The sequence below is a fragment of the Rosa chinensis genome, chromosome 5 (assembly GCF_002994745.2).
Source record: "Rosa chinensis cultivar Old Blush chromosome 5, RchiOBHm-V2, whole genome shotgun sequence".
Lineage (NCBI taxonomy): Eukaryota > Viridiplantae > Streptophyta > Magnoliopsida > Rosales > Rosaceae > Rosa > Rosa chinensis.
This window is the reverse complement of record NC_037092.1, coordinates 16,732,812-16,753,149: the sequence shown is the minus strand read 5'-3', so window position 1 is coordinate 16,753,149 and position 20,338 is coordinate 16,732,812. Positions and strand designations below refer to the sequence as shown.

The window sequence follows — 20,338 nt, the reverse complement described above, 5'->3', positions numbered from 1 at the left end:
CCTGGGAGGGGGTGGGTTTCCCCCTGCTCTCGCCCGAGGTCCCGAGCGGTAGGTGCGCAGCGATAACTCTGCCTCCTGTTCCAACATTAGCTGGGGTGCAGGGGGTGGTCCCATTCCTGCTAGCTCTGGTGGGTGCAGCGGGACCTTCATGTGTACGACCGGTGCCGGTACCAATGTTCCCGTGCCTGGTCGGCTATGTCTGGTGCTTCGTGACTGCTCACTTCGTGCCGGGTTGGCGGTTGCCTCCAGCGTTTTCTTTAGTTCATCGAAACGGGACACAAGCGTGGCCACCTGTCTTTGGGCCTCGGCCTTTTCCTTACGTTCCTGTTCGCGCTCTCTGTTCGCCTTGTGAAGATCCGCCAATGCCAGTTCGTACAGAGAGGCGAGGTCTTGGCCTGGCGGGCGGCTGCTACTTGGGTTTGTCTCACCGCCGGGGTTGACTGGGGCAGTGAATAACGCGCGGTTGATGCCTACCGCTGGGTTGGTGGGTTGGGGGATGGCGGATTGATCTGCCTGCTCTTCAGCGTTCCCCCCGCTATCGTTAGTCATGATGATTGTGGCGGGATGACCTTTTGTTCAAGGATTCCCACAGACGGCGCCAATGTTAATGCTCAAGTCCGGCGGTAGCCGATTCCTTGTTTAACGCGGGTCCGGTGGGCGGACCGCTACTCCCAGGATTAGGTGACTCCTGCTTGCTGCAACACAATAGACAGGGCGTCAGAGGGAGACCGCGTTTGGCGGCCTTCACTTCTCCGATGCCTAAGTCAGTCACTGTATGTGCAGCATAACAATAAATGAGTAGTGATTGCGTAATTAATGAGGAGAGAGGAGAAAACCTTTTATAGTTGAGGCAGAGGTTGATCTTCTCCTTGTTTCCGATGTGGGACTGATGTGCTTCGATTCCCAGCATCTGGAGCTTCTGATGTTATCTTGACGCGGCGCGTGGTGGCGCGTCAGCGGTGATCTGGGGGCGGTCCAGGGCTTAAGCGGTAGCCTGCCTGGCCGTGCCTTCGCAGGCCACCCCTTTGGTGGGATTTGGTACCTCTGGCGGTACAATGAGCGTGGCTCATTATAGCTAATTATGCTCGTTCTAGCACATGTAGGTACATTATCTGATGTTACAAGAATCACTAGAAATTAATCATGTCAAACAACGTTGAACTTGCAAGCACTAGAATATAGTCAACTCTTCTTATTTAACTTAAGGCCAATGCTGATAAAGGACGACGGTCCTTACCGAAAAGAGGATAAGATAGCCACAAATCCGCTCCTCGATCGACGCATAACTTATAAAATTTCAGCTACAACAAGAATCCCTATGACTTTCCTGTGCTAACCAAAATTGTACCAAAAACTTTCCAAATCTTCTCACCAAGAATTAATCCAATAATATAACTCAATCATAGTAGCTCAACAATTAGTACTTAAATATCTGTTGAACCCTTGATAGAACATAAGCCCAATCAATTTATTCCAACTCAACTTCTACTTCCTGTTCAAGCTAGTCGTCTTACCTTTAGATAAGTGGTGACCAGATTTCACTCATACCAACAACTTCCTATACATTTCCAATTAAGGGTCACCAGGGTGGCAAAGTTCGCTCAATTCCTCCAAAGAAATCCTTTCCATATATTCGAATCAAGCAATAATCAATTCACAATATCTTTCCTGAACAATCCTTAATATAAATCAAAGGACACCCGTCCAACATCTTGTAGCACACCAAGCGATATTCGGATCCGAACGTGGTCCCACAACAATAATGATCCAATTTCCTCAAAGTAATCATCACTGAAGTACATCACTTAAAAACATGCTACAATACCTTCCACCCAAAATAACAAGAGTCCTGGTCAAACCTTGACTTGAAATATTTCTGGAGCTAACTGAAAACTTATTTCCTTAAAGTTATTCCACCAACCGCTAATATCATATCACAACCCATCCGTCAGGCAAAACTTCCACCAAGAGCCTATCACAATTCAACCTTCAAGGCTCCATGATTCAAAACTCGAATCAGATTCCGTATCACATAGTAATTCTGTTCGAACTACTATGGACACCCAACAAGGTCATTACCGCTATTCCCCAATCGTATGTGTAACTGTTTCACTCAAAAGCGGATAACCAAGGACACCCATTTGCATAATATCACATATGAAGAGTTGATTCCAACTCTCCCAATTATTTACCGACCAAAACAGTAACTCTATTATAAAACCTTAAGCATTCTACCGATTTCTAGAACTTCAAGCACATAACAACTATAAAAACCCACTCATGTTCATCTCCCTACTCCAAGACTCAGGTAGACAAAACTATAAGTTGTGGTATCTAAAATCAATTTCTTTTATTCCGAGCAAAACTATGCTCATACACCCTGGTTAGGTCAACGACCCAAATCGACAATTTTAAAAATCTCATTCTACTTACAATTCTCATTTACTGTTATCACTTCCCACTTACCAACATCAGTGATCATAGCCACTTGAAAACACAGCCTCTAGACATAACAACCCAAAACATCTCTTCAATTTTTTCTGTTGTCTACCGGAGGGTGATGCGTACATGACGCCGACATAAGGTGTCCAGTTGGGATACATTCCAATGTGGATTCTCTATAAATGATTTCCAACAATGAGATTCACAAAGAATCTCCATCGAATTCTAGTAATATGCCTCATGCCGCTTACAGGGTCAATCGTATCAAGTAACACAATCTCCAAAACTCAATTCAAGGTCAGAACCATCATTATTACTAAGTTCAATTCTAACCATCATTATTACTAATTTCAATTCTCCAAAACCGGATTCTAAAACAGTTATAATACTCAGAGACAGCCTAAAGCAATGGTCGTTCATCTATACCAATAAAGTACAAATTCAAACTCCGGTCTCGCACCTTAAATCATGCCCCAACAAACTTGCCGGCATCGAGGAAGGGATAACCATAACATTTCCTTGAATCATATTTCATAGTACAACTCGAATCTGTAGAGTAGCCTTACCCTACCAATACCAGGGAAAGGTGCATATGTAAGGAAACCAATACGCAACGGAATCCCTAAGAGGTCAGCGTACAAGAGGCATAGCACTAGAAGAAAACCAACTAGCTTTGTACCTTACACACTTGATGAATACCACAGTACTGAAGAGTACACGATGGGGAACCGCTGCAGTCGGGCCATCACTCGAGAGGTACTGGGCAACACCAAGCATATAAGGTAACAGAATAGAAACGAGTCTACAGAACCTAACAATCTAATGCTCTGATACCAAATTGACAGGACCCACCCCAGATTTCACCCTGAAATCCGAGGTGGCCCTGTGGGGCCCACCTTAGAGATAACTCTACTGAGAACTGGCCGAGTCACCCCTAAAGTAGACTACCCAAAACACTAACCCACAATAGATCAGAGCCAAACGAAGAAGTGCGGAAGCTATTTATCAACTATGCCTCGAATCATGTACGCCCGACCTCAACTAATAACGCCTACAAACTGGGCATTAGAAATCGAAAGGCCAGTTCTCATAGAAAAGTCCGTATAATCATTGGGGTGAGGCGTGAGAAACCAGGTTGGGCCCCACTTAAGTCCCTTACTTGATTGAAAAAATTTGGAGAAATGAGTGAGGCGTGACTCAAACCTTGGTGAACAAGGATGCAGCTTGTCTCCCCTTCCGCTAGAGCAATGCGCGTCTTCAAGTATAGTAGAGCAAACAATAATATATATATTATTTAAAACTTATATACAGAAACTCCGGAGGCCCCCGGGAGCCGATGGTCTGAGGCGGCTGCCTCAGGTGGCAGCCCTCAGGGCCGGCCCTGGTATCATGTGTCAAATTATTCAAGCAACTTTGATGTTGAATAACACCTTGCGGGCTTGCGGAAAGTGTGTATCCACGTTGGATGCATTTGACACTTGTAAAAGGACTTGGAATATCAATCGATTTCAGTATTTAATCCCGGTGAGCATCAATCCCTCTGCTTTGTTTGTTTTGCTTATACTTCATTCCTCTGTAATCACCACAAACAAAACCAACCACTAAGGCAAAAAACACGGAGCCTCCTCTTTTTATACTCAAATCATCAATGGCGAGCCATCTCTTCACCTACGGAGCCGCTCAATCAGCTCCCACCTCTGCTTTCTCCACCGTCTACACCCCCCGCTCCCTAGCCCAATCCTACCTCTCCCCAGGCCGGTCGGACCTTCTCTCCACTTCTTCCATGTACCTCGCTGGCACCGACTGTCTCGGCGATTAATCCGACGCCGCCAGAGCGACGTCATACATGATGTCATCCTGGCCCTCCCGGCTTTAAACGCACCTCTGAAGGTTGGTGAGCTCTCACTCTACTGTAACTATATGTTTGGTGATTGAAAAGTTTGAATCTTTGATTGGATTTCATGGAAGATCAAAGAGTCTGAATACCTTGGTGTTTATTATGCATGCTGAAATTGCTAAAGTTTTTCGAATTTTCTAGTGTAAATTGATGCGAGTATGTTTATAGCTTGCTCATTTAGGTATGTATGAAGTGGGATCTTGATCAAATGTAGCTCCTAGTCGTTCATTTCACTAATTGATATAAGCTTCGGCTGTCGAGTAGAAGAGTTTATGTCTAATAACTAAGTAAAGCTAGTAGCTTTTGTGTATGCTTATGGCCTTCTAGTGTATGTTTATAGTTTGCTTATTACCGAGTATGATTAAGCATTTTGCTTTTCATCAGTCATGTCTGAGGTGGTTTATGATCTTGGTGTTATTTGTAGTCAGTCATTGCACTACAGATGTAAACCGTCAGGATTAAAAGTGGGATTGTTTAACAATATCTAGTTTGTTACCTCTAATTAGTAAATACCTACCCTGTGTACAAGAGTTTATATGTCTATTAACTATGTAAAGCTAGTAGTTTTTGTATATGCATTTAGGGCAATATATACTGTTACAGAAAAAGATATAAGAAACTGTCTTTGTGTTTCTAGTATGTCTGCGTTCTTATCAAAAATTACTTTTTAGGGTTATTATCACAAATTGTACCTAGACTTATCCTCTATTTTATCAATGGTACCTGAACTTCAATTTTGATCATAACTAGTACCCGAACTTTTCGACTTCATTTTAAATGGTACCTAAGGCCAGATTCGGTCACTATTCCCGCCAAAAAGCCAAATCTAAAAAAAGAAAAAAAAATATTCAAGTTCAAGGCAAGTCTATTACCAAAAAATCATCACTATATATGATCGCAACCCTTGAAATCATCAAAAATCATCACTATGATCGCCTCACATGCCGTTTTTAGTCCGAATATTGACCGGAGGTGGCTCTAGGTACCATTTAAAATGAAATCGAAAAGTTCGGGTACTGGTTGTGATCAAAATTGAAGTTCAGGTACCATCGATAAGATTGAGGTATAGTTCAGGTACCATTTGTGATAATAACCTTACTTTTTAAGATATTTACTATATACCAAACGTCAGTTACTGTTCATAAGCACTGTTCCTAAGAGCCCGATTTAAAGTGACGCTTTTGCCTTCTATGTTTTCTTAAATTACGTCTCTGACACTAGCAGATTCATCCTGCACTTTCCTCTTTCTGGAAGTATATCTATCTGCAGCTACAACATCTCTACACCGACATCAACTCTTCCACTTCCGAAATCAGATCCTAACATCACATAGACGGACATAAAAGTAGCGAGAGCATAGAAATTGAAATCAGCCGAGACGAAACAGCCCAGAAACGTGAGAAGCATCCAAGAGAGGTAGAGGGTTTTTAGGTAGCAATCCGTTTTCTCCCTTTTTCTCTTTTACCAGTTTTTTTCGTTAATGTCCCTATCTTCTTTTATGTTTTGATTTCAACGATTTCATTCTAAATAGAAGTCTGGGTTTTGGGTTTCTTGCCTTTGTTTTTGTTCTGAGTTTCCAACCTTGGAATTGATTGTAGGCTATGTAGAAATCTTATGGTAAGAACCTTCTTCTCATGATCAGACTAATCGGTGTTGGTTTGGTTGGGAAGAGGTGGGTGCGAATATTTGGATCCACTTTGGGAAGGAGTTTTCAGCAAAAGCAAAATAAGAATTGGGTTTCTTTTCTTGGTAAGATTTGGGTGTTCTTCGGTTATGTCGGATTGTGGTTTTCATTGAGTTATTTGTCTCTGAATTTTATGTTACATTAGATGGTGGCTCACTTGATTTCATGGATTTACTTTGTGATTTTCAATCAGATTGGTTGGTATTGATTGCTATTGATCTTTCAATTCTCAATGTATGCGATTTGGTTTCGTTTTGCAGCTTGGGTTTAACTTTTCAACAGTTCCAAGATCCAAAATTTTGGAGACTCTCAGGGAAAAGGGTTGGGCTGGAAACAAATAGAACAGGTTTTCAATCTCACTTATCTTTGTTATCATTTAGTAAATTGTCATTGGTTTCCATTAGTAAAATATTTTCTTACTTAGTAAATTGTGTATCAGTTTGCCTACTTAAATGCATCATTTGATTCAGCGTTTTTCATCATCAAAAATTCAAATTCATCATCAAGAATTATTATTATTATTATTATTATTATTTAACACAAATGTTAAGTTTCACATATATGAAAAGTTAAGAAAAGGAAGAGGGGGATGATAATCTGCTAGCCCAGTGTTATAACATACATTGATGGATATTGGGGGGGGGTTAAATTTCTCAGCCAATTTGGTATCTCACAACATTCACACACACCTGATGGATATTGGCTTCTGTTCTCGATGCATGGGACAATGCTTTGAATACTGATAAACTTGGCCTCTATTGAAATTGTGATTTGTAAATGCATGTGCTCTCATGTAGTCGCTTTAATTTCTATGGCTATTACATATCCAATGCTAATCTGTTTATCACCGAAAACATAGAACATTTGAATTCTTTTTGAGCTTGATTCCATAAAGAACACATTTAAATTTTATCACATGGATTTTATCGATGATGGAAACTTTGTAGTTTCTCAATTGTATTTAGTTTGTAATTCAAACTATAGTACCCTGCTTGAAAGTCTTATAAAATTTAATCTTTCAATGAAGAAAACGCCTTCATTGATTATTGTTGTTGTTAGTACTTATCTTTCTGTATGTCTTTAAGCTTTGAAAGTCTGATCTGTGGTTTTTTCTGTAATCGCTGCTTGGGGGTTGCTTATATTCAAGAATTGGGAAAGCCCGCCTCTTTTGACACTTTACTGCACATTTCCTGCTCAAAATTTCAAACTTGCTACTACTAAGTTTACTCTTTTGAAGTATGGTTGGTAAATTTGGATCTTTTCTTTGAAATTTAAATGTTGTGCTTGAATTAGATGTATGCAATTGGGCTTGATTCCTCTATATCATTTGGTACTGTTAATGCTTGGATCTGTGGGGATCTAATTAACGATAAGTAAAGAGAGTGAGAGAGATTGAAACAAGATGTATAGTGGTTCACCTCCCGCCTTAGCGGGAGACTACGTCCACTTGAATGTTTAACTAGTGTGTTGAGCCTTGCGACCCAAAGGAGGATTACAAAGTGTGTAATGGGATCCTTTTAGTTGTGAGAGGAGGCATTCCTTTTATAAGTGAAGGAGGCCATCTCCTTTACATGGTTTTCGATGTGGGACAAGCAAAGATAACTATTCTAGTGTAGAAAGCCTAGTTGTGAGGGCATGTTGGCAAGGCCGGGAAGGTGGCTTTCCGACGACGGATTTGCGACTTCCGGATACAGTAGCGTAGCTTGAACATAGGGCTACAAGATGCAAGTAGCGGTTGGGCCTCACCATGGCTTGTGGGTGTCCCAAAGAGCGTGCTACTTATGCTTGGTGAGATAGCAAACTAGCCTTGCTAGTAGAGGTATCTACAAGTCCCCGAAGTCCCCAAGTAAGAGGAGCTTCTTGGTTGGGGAGTTATACACATGATGTCACCAAGCATAAGTAACCGGGCGGTACGGAGCCCCTACAAGTCCCCGAACTCCGTAAGCAAGAAGGGACTCGTTAACCTGCACAACAAAATCAAAAAACAGGCATACGTAGAATGCTCGTTGCATTGGGCAACAAATGTGAGTTGCGTTGATATGCGTTGGCATATATAAACGTATGGGGTGTGTGATATATGTTGATGCATACACATGAATGGTGCCGAGTACGATCGATTATGACGTACAAACTCGAGAACGCGTATGGTCGTGTGAGCATATGGATTGCATATGATAAGTGTAAGTTGCATGAGCGGTGCGAAGGTAAGCATTTATAATTGGTGAATGATGAATACGTGAACGCTTGTATTTGTTTGGTTGTTCGCTCGTATTAATGGAACGAGAAAAGAATTCGATTTGTCGCAGGCTGCGACAAATGGTAGAAGAATTCAATGTTCCATTAACGTGTGGTGTGTCGAGTAGACATGAGTGTAAAGCTCGAGGACTGCCGCGAAGGCTTGAGCGGAAGCTCGTGGGTGCCGCGAAGGCGTGAGCGGTAAGCTCATGAGTGGTAAGCTCGTGAGCGGAAGCTCAAGGGTGTCGCGAAGGCGTGAGCAGTAAGCTCGTGAGCGGAAAGCTCGTGAGCGGAAGCTCAAGGGTGCCGTGAATGCATGAGGGCGAAAGTCGGCAGTGCCGCTAAGGCACGAGGGAGAAAGTCGGCGGTGCTGCTGAGGTACTAGCGCGAAAGCCTGGCGGTGCCGCTGAGGCACGAGCACGAAAGCTCGGCGGGTTGCCATGAAGCATTAACGGGCAGCTCGATGGTGATGCCTTGAGGCATGAGCGTGACCGTTGCTAATTATGCTGGGCTGTATGTACAAGTCCCCAAAGTCCCCAGTCAAGGAGGGTGTTCTTGCGGGTTGATACCAAAGCGTAGCTTTGTGCCGTATATCAAGCATAATTAGTGCGAGTGCGTCGTCCATCTAGAATTGGTCGGAGCGAACGCTTTTGCCCTTTCGGGTGGGCCCCTGCTAGGCCCGCCAGGGAGTCCCTCACTCCCCAGCCACGACGGACCTCCGGATGGTCGGTTAATTGTTTGTTGATGGGGAGCTGCACGGAGTAGAGGGTGTTGGGTAGCGAGCCCAATCTTTGGTACCCAAGCGTCGGGGTTAACTGCCGGATCAATGGCTGCCGTGGGCTGTGTTAACTAGTCCCTTTACTATTTCTCAGAGGAGAAACCTGACTGCAATGCCGCGTAGCGGTCATTGTCATTATGAGTCGTTGCCTTACCGCCTGGCGGTAACCACAGACTCGTAAAGTTTGTACTTGTATGAAACATGACAAACAAATAGAGCAAGTAATAAAATTTTGTTTGAGTGACCCATATTTATTTAATTGCGTTGCAATTAAAATAAGAGCATGGCATACGTGTATAGCATGAAGTTGCTACTAGCATTTTGTATTGTTGTAAACATGCTTAGAGATAATTGAGATCGATATGTGAGGCATGGCATATCTAGCATGTAAGGCCTAGAAGGCGTTGCCAAATCTACAAAATGTTGTAGGCATGCTCAAAAGTTATGAAAGCATGGCATGGCAATAGCTCAAATTAAAAGAGCATGTAGTGAGATAAAGTTACTTATCTCATGCCGATTTGGAGCGAGTTGGAGTTGGATGTCCAGCGGTGGATGTCCAGCGGCGGATAGCCAGCAGAGGGTGTGGAGGGTGTCCAGCGGAGGATGGTCAGCGGAGGGTGCGTCCAGCCGTGGATGGCCAGCGGAGGGTGTCCAGCCGTGGATGGCCAGCAGAGGGTGTCTAGCCGTGGATGTCCAGCGGAGGGTGTCCAGCGAAGGATGTCCAGTGGGAGGTGTCCAGGGGAGAATGGCCAGCGGAGGATGTCCGGCTGTGGCGGAGGATGTCCGGCGGTGGCGGAGGATGTCCGGCTGTGGCGGATGATGCCCACTGGAGGATGTCCACTGGAGGATGTCCAGCGGAGGATGTCCGGTGGTGGCGGAGGTTGTCCACTGGAGGATGTCCAGCGGAGGTTGTCTACTGGAGGATGTCCAGCGGAGGATGGTCAGCGGAGGGTGCGTCCAGCCGTGGATGGCCAGCGGAGGGTGTCCAGCGGAGGATGGTCAGCGGAGGGTGCGTCCAGCCGTGGATGGCCAGCGGAGGGTGTCCAGCCGTGGATGGTCAGCAGAGGGTCTAGCCGTGGATGTCCAGCAGAGGGTGTCCAGTCGTGGATGGCCAGCAGAGGGTGTCTAGCCGTGGGTGTCCAGCCGTGGATGGCCAACAGAGGGTGTATAGCCGTGGATGTCCAGCAGAGGGTGTCCAGCGGAGGATGTCCAGCGGGAGGTGTCCAGGGGAGAAATGCCAGCGGAGGATGTCCGGCGGTGGCGGATGATGCCCACTGGAGGATGTCCACTGGAGGATGTCCAGCGGAAGATGTCCGGTCGTGGCGGAGGTTGTCCACTGGAGGATGTCCAGCGGAGGATGGTCAGCGGAGGGTGCGTCCAGCCGTGGATGGCCAGCAGAGGGTGTCTAGCCGTGGATGTCCAGCGGAGGGTGTCTAGCCGTGGATGTCCAGCAGAGGGTGTCCAACGATAAGGGTTGCTGGCGGTGCGGAGCTTGCGCTGTGGTGGCACTGATGCCGGCACTTACCGCTGGTGTGCTGGCAATGGGCGCTGGCATGCCGGCTCTAGGCTGGACTGGCGAGCGGAGCCACTGATGATGATTGCAGTTTGGTGCCTGGGTGCCCAGAGAAGTTTACTGGGTGTCCAGAGTAGTTAGCGCCAAAATTTTTTGTAGGTCAGCGTTGACCTCTGAGTTGGGCGGTGACTTGCCCTATCAACTGTTGACTAGCATTTGACCGAAGTTGACCAGAGTTGGTCGACGTTGACCGGCCCTGCTGGGCGTTGACCGGACTTGTTCGACGGGGGTTTGGCCGATGGTACAAGTTGCCGCTAAGAATAATTATATAACTCAAAGAAAGAAATTATTTTGAGCTCGGTTAAGATGACTTAACTCAATGGTAAGTGACGAAGCCTTTTTGTTGGCTTCCCACAGACGGCGCCAATGTTAATGCTTGGATCCGTGGGGATCTAATTAATGATAAGTAAAGAGAGTGAGAGAGATTGACACAGGATGTATAGTGGTTCGCCTCCCGCCTTAGCGGGAGACTACGTCCATTTGAATGTTTAACTAGTGTGTTGAGCCTTGCGACCCAAAGGAGGATTACAAAGTGTGTAATGGGATCCTTTTAGTTGTGGGAGGAGGCATTCCTTTTATAAGTGAAGGAGGCCATCTCCTTCTCATGGTTTTCGATGTGGGACAAGCAAAGATAACTATTCTAGTATAGAAAGCCTAGTTGTGAGGGCATGTTGGCAAGGTCGGGAAGGTGGCTTCCCGACGACGGATTTGCGACTTCCGGATACAGTAGCGTAGCTTGAACATAGGGCTACAAGATGCAAGTAGCGGTTGGGCCTCACCATGGCTTGTGGGTGTCCCAAAGAGCGTGTTACTTATGCTTGGTGAGATAGCAAACTAGCCTTGCTAGTAGAGGTATCTACAGGTACCAATGGAACAAACAGAGCAATAACTAAACCTCTGCTTGATCAGGAGCATATTGAAAGACAGTTGAGATGTCTCAAACTCAAAAGACAAAAAGAGAAACTCGAATCCTGCTTCTAACAATAGTCTCTTTGTCAAAGGACAGCTCATCTGAGGTTCCATCCCTGGGATGGCATCGCTGAATTAGCTAATGATTTGATTCGAGGAATCCTTTGTGAAGGTCCTTCTAAAAGGCTCACCGCTCATCAGGTTTTAGGTAGTTTAAGTAACGATTGCAGTAACAGAGTTTGCTCAAATAAACACGTTCCTTGAGAATCTGAGATCATTCTAGCTAGCATCTGTAAATATGATACGAGTTAAAGTTGAATGTTTGTAGTATGAGCTTTGATATGAATTTTTTTTAAGGGTATCATACCATATCCCAGTATACTTCCAAGTTTGGAATACAAGTCTTCTTTCATTTGTTTCTTTCTTCACCTTGATGCAGAAGCTAGAGCCTGAAATTTGAATACCTCAAAACAAATGACCACTTTTCGATTAGTCATAAAAAAAACCCCGCAGCAAAGCGTGGGCTCATTTACTAGTTTACTATATAGATGAGTTCACTATTCATAAGGCAACAGTGCGGAACAGTGCCTGGGGACAGAAAAGACGGTTCTGCCCTCCTTTAGATCTTTCTGTTCTGCTGTCTATCGATCTGATCTTCTTCTCTTTTCTAAAGCAGTCTACTCTAATCCCTCACAGTCACCCCCAAGTTAAAATCTACCTCAAAACCCAAAAATCACTACAAAAAAGAGCAACAGAGAAAGAGAGTTGTGAGTAGCAAGAACATTGTAGACCTCAGTCTCTTCTCCATTACTTTTCCATTTCCAGAATCCTTTATCAACCTCAGTCTCTCTCCTTCGCCGACATCAACAGCACCCATCAACACCCCCCATCACTCATAACTTGGTAAGATTTTATAGTGATAGAATAGAATTAGCCCAATATAATAAGCACTGATTTTTTTATCAAACAATTACGATAATTTGTTTTACCAGATTGTTGATCTATACCCAAAATGATGTTGTATCTCTAAGGGCAAGAAACCATCTGATTCAAATTGTTTGATCCATGTTTTTTATTCCTTTTTTATAGGAGTGGGAGATTATTTAGTTGCTTTTATTCTATCATTAATTTGTCCATATATATATATATATATATATATATATATATATATATATTCTTTGATCCGTGTGTTTCGATTTGCTAAGAAAAAGAATGTCTACCAATATTAACCATAGCATTTATTCATATGAATATCAAACTATAACCAAATGAGTTAATATATTTCATCTCAAGATTTGCAAAAAGCATATACAGTTTACTACTTCTTATCCTTTTGGTAATTAACCAATGCTAACAATTGTATTTATCCATATGTAATAGATGAACCTCATCCTGAAAACTACTTTGTGCAGCTTCAGTTCTATCTCAAAAACTGAAATCAGTCGGTAACAATAGAGAAGTGAACAATAATTTGGTCTTCTATGTGTGAAAGGTGAGTGAAGTTTTAAGTAAAAAAATTTATTTGTGCATTAACATTGATACTTTTCTAAAATTTATTATGTATTTTGACTTTTCTCTCTTTAATAGATTTTTGAACAATCTTCATATCACTAACTTTTGTTATTTTACATACACTTTTCTCTCGCTCGAGGTGATTTGTATTTCCTGTCACCAATGATTTTCCTTTTCGTGGTTTATACATGGATATTTATGAATGTTTTTAAGTACGATGTGAGGATCATAAGTTCATAACATATGGGACTGTTTTAGACAATATCATTTATCTTAATATGGTTCTCAGTATGAAACACTTTTTGCTGCTCCTGTAGGTTATGTGAAATTTGGACATAACAGAGAAGACAATGGAGTAGTGCATCATGAATGGGCCTCCGCAGCTCAGTGAGTTCATTAGCTTTTGAACAACCATTCGATTAGCTTTGGAAAAGGTTGAAGAAGGCAGAGGACCTTGGTAAGTGTTAGTTTCTCAATTTTGAATTAGGTCCTATCAAACACTAATTGTGAATACAAGATGAAGATGAATTTGCCTTCATTTACATTCATGAACTTCTATATATACCCTTTGATCATCTGCAATAGGTGGTAGTGATCTCCCTGTATTTAGTTACATGAAGTTATGGTAGCGATTTCTTTGCTGATTTTTATGGCACGTATGATGACTTTCAATGGAAACTGATATATTTTTCTTTTCTTTTCATGTTTATCTTATTGTAAAGATGATGGCCTGAAACAGAATCGATTTTCATTTTCACTGTTGGCATATTTATTCATCAATTCCTTTCAAATCTGTTTTCGGAACAAAGTCTTTACCTTACGCTTTACATTATATTATACATGCTCATCTCATTTACATTGGTTTTGCTGTATGATGTGTACTTGATTATCTCTGCCTTTTAGTTGATGCTCTCTATCAAATTTCTATTCACTCCCGTTTATTGTCAATCTCAATTTTCACTTTGTTGCCTCTTGCTTCTGCTGAACTGAGTTACAAGGGGCAAGGATTTGGATAGTTTATTCTTTTTTTACTGTTATTATATGTAAAGTGCTGAGTATGCAGGTTATCTGCATTGAATTTTATATGCTCGATTTATATATGGTTGCTTAGAAATTGAAAAAATGCTGCTGCATTAGTTTGGTTGCAATAAGGAAGACGCTAACCGTGTTCCTTTTTAGGTTTACAGTTAAACAGAGCCATAGACCTCGGTGAGAATAACAGTCATATACCATAGGATGAGAAAGGAAGATTTACAAGCAGCAGCAGATGGAAGGTCAGAAAAATTGAAGAAGATCTGTTAGTGGTAGTAGCAAAGATCATATTGTCAGTATTGGCGGGTGGGTTTCTGCTGGTGTTCTCACATCTCTATGAGCAACTGATATTGAGGCCTAAAGGGCTAAGATCAAAGCTCCAAAAGCAAGAAATTAGAGGGCGTCCTCCTTCATTCCTCTTGGGATTCCTTGCATAACGCCTTCAAAGCAAGGTCCACTCAATAGCAACAAAGACTACAGATCCTTAAAAGCCTCAGCATGATGATCGTCATGTACCTTCTATTTGTCACCAATGACCTTCAAAAATCTTCCCCCACGGAGTGAAGAAGTGAATATGATACGTGTGTATACTATTATGCATTAGTTCATATATTATGCCAAAAGACGATTATTTCAACATGAAAAGAAGATTTATTAATTATCGGTTGATTATTATAGATTATTTATTATGTTGTATTGTTTTAGTTTCTGTAAAGTTTCTAATCATATACTTGAATTTTGTAATTGTGCGTAGAAATGCATATGAGTTCAGAAAAGTATTCCAGTACTGAAGGAGATGTTGAGACCTTTCAGCTCTTGCTCAAGCGTGAAAAACTTTCCTGCATCAGCCCAGGTGAACTAATAAAATTACATTAAACTCATACATCATATAACCTACATATTTCTTTAATTTGTTTCTTTTCAAAATTTAAATGCTCTAGGCCTGTCTATAATGACCTTTTCCACAAAAAGGGGAATCCTTTGTTACAATAGATGGGTCGTTATATGCAATTTATTGTTTTTTGGGTTTGATTCGATGGTTTTCTGTCTTTGCTTTGTTTCACATGTCAGTATGTCGCACAGTTTCCACTTCTGTCGGGGCTGCGGAGGCTTTACCTTTTTTTTTTTTTTTTTTTTTAAGGAGCTCTACTTTGAATATGCAGGAACCTATAATCCGACTGCATGATTTTCTGAATGGAGTTGGAGACATTCGAGCACGGCACAAAATTCTATTGTAGAATCACAATCACCCTCAGTGCCCACAACAATGTAGCTGCTAGCAGCGGTGAAGAGTTCTTGGACCAATTGAAGAAGTTGAGAAGGGAAACTTGATGTATAAGCTTGAAGTGCTCTTGAACTCTTGCGTACTTCATGGCTGGTAGGAGGCAATTGCCACTCTACAAAGCATGAAGGTGACGACCTTTCAGGTCAATACACAAATGACCCTTGGGGTACGAAATGTTAACCGAACATGTGAAAGATCTGTTTGAAAATAAGAATTTCACTTAATTGATTACTATTAGTTGTTAATTCACTTGGAAAGAAATAACTTGATATTTGTTATACAACCTAAATGCAGTTATACTATTGGCAACAACTTTCCGTTTTTATTTAATCACATCTTAGTTATCTTTGCGAGTCACACACTTAAAAAACATATGAAATTTAGCGAACATAATGCAGAAATGCTTTCCCGCGGCATCGCGCGGGTTGTCATTCCTAGTATATACTATATGGTAACATATACGTTTCCTCTGGTTTTCTTGTATATACTTCTCTACTACGTACTATAGCACTCTGCCATCAGGCTCTTTTAGGTGCCCATAATCCGATTGGGCAAATGGAAGCTACCAATTCGACAAATCCTTTAGCAAAGCGATATAGATTCGAGAATACAAGCTTGCCTATTTATCAACAGAGGCCAGGAGAGGAAGACCCTGCCCACTGCATGCAAACAAGAACTTGTAAATTTGGAGAGGGCTGCAAATTTGACCATCCTATTTGGGTTCCTGATGGTGGAATCCCAGATTGGAAGGAGGTGACCGCTTATTGTTATATCCTATGCCGATATACTTATAGTTTTATGACTTTTGCCGTATTATATATAGATAACTATAAAGTAGTTTAAGCAAAATAATTAATCAATTCTATATAATTTCTCTAAGCTTATGAATGGATTGATCATATCCTATAAGCTGTCTAGTTCTTTGAAGGTGCGAAAAGATACTTTTTTAAGACTTATTTATGTTTCTAGTTTCCTATAATATCTACAGCGCTATGTAGTATGAATTATAGTTTATTCTTTACTTTTAGATTTTTCTGCTATATCTGTTTTATAGTTTCTATACCTGCTACATTTTCTGTAAAAAGTCTGGTTATGTGGCTAGTGAGGCTGCAAAAATTCGCATTGGGAATTTATGTACTCTTCTTAATTTTTCATTGTCAGTCATTCACTCATTCACCTTACCACTACTACAAAAAGTTAATCACACAACACCAATCACACAACGGAACAGAAATCATCTGTTGTGTGTTTAAGTAAAGTCTATTGTACAACGGTATTTGTGATGTTATGTTGTGTGAATGTCAACAAAATGATAACTTTTTTATCATAACTACATTGCACAACGGAATTAAGTATTTTCCATTGTCTGAGTCTTAGAAAATTTAGCGGCAATTTTCCCTCCACTCTGGAGTCTTGGTTGCCTCTTGAAATCTGAAATTTGGGCTACTAGACACAACGGTGCTTAAGATTTCCGTTGTGTGATTGAAAACTAGGCGCCAAATTTTGCGGAAGCTTACTTGAATGTCGCAATCTGTCGTAATCTGTAGAAATTAGACAACAGATTTAAGCTATTCTGTTGTGTGAAGAAGGAACATAAGCGGTAGCATTTTGAGCCAAAATGTTGTAGGCGGCATGTTTCCCTCCGTATTTCCAAATTTTGATTTTATGTAGTGCACTCATACAACGGATGGTGAGCTTTCTGTTGTGGGAGTGACTTTGAGAATTTTTTTTAAGTTTAATTGTCATGCCACATCGTGTCCAAAAGAAAGAAGCAAAACAAAATCTCTCAAACCCTCTCGACCCTCTCGACCCTTTCTCTCGACATACACACTGTCAACCCTCAGAATAGCCTCTCGACCCAAATTATCTTCGTAACTGTTCCTCATATTCACCAACTCCACCCCCAATTCTCTGCAGCTCTCCTTCGATCTACTCTTATCCTTGAAACCCTAGCTAATTCACTTATTAGGTCTCGCTCTTCATCTTTGATTGAAATTGATCTCGTTGGTTGGACGACATCAACGAGAGAAAAAGAGAGAGAAGCCATGAACAAGATGCAGTACACGGAGGGTGAGCACCACCGACACCACCGCAGTCGAGGCATCGGCATCCTCCACTCCAACGCCGCCAAGGTCAGATCCATCAAGGCCCACAACGTCCCCCTCCTCTCCGCCCCCGTCTTCATGTCCCCCGGAGACCGCATCCACAACGACGACGTTTTCGACTACGGCGTCAATCCCTACGTCCTCGTCACCTAGTCCGGCGCCCCCAGCTCCAAGCTTTTGGGCTACATGGCGAGCCGCGATTGGGTGAAGCTGGCGGACATGGAGGTCAAGATTTACGATTACATGATCAGCTGTAAGGACATGGTTTTGCCTTGGAGCTCCGATTTGGGGAAGATTGAGGAGTTCATGGCGGAGAAAGGCCGTGTACTCAAGAAAATGTACTCAGATTTGGATGTGGTTTGTGGGAATGTGTTGACTGTGAGTCAGGCGCAGAATTTAATTCAGGCTGGTGTTGATGGGTTGAGGGTTGGGATGGGGTCTGGCTCCATTTGTACTACTCAAGAGGTTTGCGTTGGCGGCAGGGGACAGGTATAAAGATGCATTCTTTTTGTTCAAGTATTGGTTTTGAGATGTGTAGAGTTTGATTAGACTGTTCAGATTATTAGTGGATGAACATTGAACTGAGGACTTGTCGAATTGATGGCATTTTCGCTCATTGATGCTTGCTTTACTCTCTTGTTATGATATTAATGCCAGCAAAGAACTTAACCAAAGGTTTGAAACCCTGCGGTGTAATATATAGCACTATAATACCATTCTTAACTTATGAAGAAGTGTGGATCGTGTGATAGCTATGCCTTCTTGTACTGAAGATTTTTTTTTTATGTTGGCAATATGTTTCAGGCAACTGCTGTTTACAAGGTTGCATCTGTTGCTTCACAAAGTGGTGTGCCTGTTCAACGAAGGTATGCTAGCTTCTTTATCATCGATCTTTGTCATCTCAGGTTTTCTGGGTATTTTTTTTTTCTCTTTGAATTTTTCTAGGTTTTGCAGATAGATGAAAATGTGCAGTATACCTATTTAACAACTATTAGGCCTTATTCACTTTGTTCCTATCTGTTCATGAAAAGAGTGTTGCTTGTTTTTGTGCATATATTGCCATTGTATAGGAATTATATTGATACATTTTGTTTTTCCTTTTGCAGTAGTTGGAAAGGAGAGAGTGTGAAAATGATGCAAAGACTCTTGTGAACTTTTACAAGGTAAGATTTGTTTGAGATATTATCTGTCATACCAGTACTTTTGCCTGTATAATTTCTAATTTGTTTAAGACCTGTGACCAAGTATGCTTTTAATATTTTGTTCATGAAATTTCACATAATTGATTTATTCTTTTGCGTATCTGGAGCTTGACTTGATGTTTCTACGATGCAACGTATGTATAGCCAATTGTTTTTTCATTGTTCTGCTACTTCTGCATATCAGGGTACTTCTATATGCTCATTGTTCTGCTACTATAATGCTTAGGCTTTACTGCGAGAAACATTTAGACTAGCTGCTGTAATACGTAGGCTTTACTGCAAGGACAATGATACCATTTAGATTAGCAAGAAACATTAGCAGTATGGAAACAACGATACCATCCAGTACTTGTTAGGCTAACTGTGTCATTGTCAGGTAATTTTCACCTGGGCCGTGAAATCTTGCTTTAAAGGGTATATTATGAATGTTGGGTTAAAACATCTTGTCTTTTTATTGCTTTGATGAATCTATCTCAACTTGCTGGGTGATAACTTGTAGGTGGCAGTCCTTTTGAAAGAATGTCGAGATATACAGCTTCGTGGTGCATCTTCGGGTCATGATAGTTATGACAATGCTGTTGTGGTGCACTCGGAATCTGATGCTGAAAAAGTCATATCTGAACATCTTGTAAGTTGACTTCTTATTTTTCTTCAGCATGGGTCTTTTAAGTTCTCTTCTTCTTTCCTGTATTGTTGGATGTTTATTTATTAGTGGTATTTTGGATTTTAAAATGAAACAGTTGACCTTCAAGGACATAAATGGTCTGGTTCAGCAGAATGCCCAGCTCAGGAGTGTTGTTCGCAATCTTTCTGACCAGCTTGAAAATAGGGAAAAGGAGTTCAAGGTTGGTTTGAACATTTCCACGACTAATTAATTCATTATGGAGCTTGTTCTTTAGTACTATCTTTGACTTGAAAACTATATGATGCATGTGTGTGTATCTTGGAATTCCAGGAAAATTTTGAAAAGGAGCTCAAGAAGCATACTGAGGAAGCTGCTTCTAGAGTTAAGGCTGTATTACAAAGAGCTGAAGAGCAAGGGCAAATGATTGAATCCCTTCACACCTCTGTAAGCCCTAGTGAATCCCTCTAAAGAGCAAGCACTCATGTAATCTTGTTTTTATCATTGCTGTTTTTCTTCTTCTTTACCTTATATTGTGTGGATTACAGTGTGGTGGGGATGAACTAATTGCTCTGCTCTGACTCCTCATCTTTAAATCCTAACTTTTTCTCAGGTCGCAATGTACAAAAGGTTGTATGAAGAGGAGCATAAACTTCGTTCGTCTGGTCCCCATTTAATAGAGGCTGCTCTAGGTCTCTCTCTCTCTCTCTCCCTCTCCCTTCCCCCCCGCCCCAAAAAAAAAAAAAAAACACAACACACACACATCTACCTATGGGTATTTTTCAAAACCCTATGACAAAAAGGTGTCACTATCTTCTTCAGATTCAAGATCTGATGAATGATTGTGGTTGCTAAATTTTAAAATGTATCAAGTTCGGTCCAGTTCTGAAACAAAGGAGTATCTATTTTTAAACAGAATTTTAATCAGGATGGACGGTTGAAGTATGTAGGTTTAGGTGTCTTTCTCTACTTTTCGCATTTGTGTCAATTACTTCAATCATATTTTCATTTAACTTTCCGCTGAATCAAAATATGGATTATGAAGGGTTGTATTATCATTGT

The 20,338-nt window shown here is 41.6% G+C and overlaps 3 long non-coding RNA genes across 5 annotated transcripts; all 3 read left to right on the top strand.

Annotated features, from left to right (window-relative positions):
• The first annotated feature begins 5,453 nt into the window (after positions 1–5,453).
• LOC112166809 lies at positions 5,454–11,946 on the top strand. Of its 2 annotated transcripts, none has more exons than XR_005800225.1 (5): positions 5,454–5,770; positions 5,938–6,088; positions 6,284–6,369; positions 7,171–7,259; positions 11,616–11,946. It is a non-coding gene; the product is annotated as an uncharacterized LOC112166809 (long non-coding RNA). The 2 variants fall into 2 exon arrangements; XR_005800224.1 differs by lacking the exon at positions 11,616–11,946 and adding an exon at positions 11,472–11,608 and having other exon boundaries at positions 7,171–7,353.
• A 998-nt stretch (positions 11,947–12,944) lies between these two features.
• Positions 12,945–14,298, top strand: LOC112166442. Of its 2 annotated transcripts, XR_002923271.2 has the most exons (3): positions 12,945–13,010; positions 13,348–13,487; positions 14,210–14,298. It is a non-coding gene; the product is annotated as an uncharacterized LOC112166442 (long non-coding RNA). The 2 variants fall into 2 exon arrangements; XR_005800173.1 differs by lacking the exon at positions 12,945–13,010 and having other exon boundaries at positions 13,212–13,487.
• Positions 14,299–14,818: 520 nt separating this feature from the next.
• On the top strand, positions 14,819–15,677 carry LOC121049425. The gene is made up of 2 exons (XR_005800174.1): positions 14,819–14,915; positions 15,226–15,677. It is a non-coding gene; the product is annotated as an uncharacterized LOC121049425 (long non-coding RNA).
• The last annotated feature ends 4,661 nt before the right edge of the window (positions 15,678–20,338 follow it).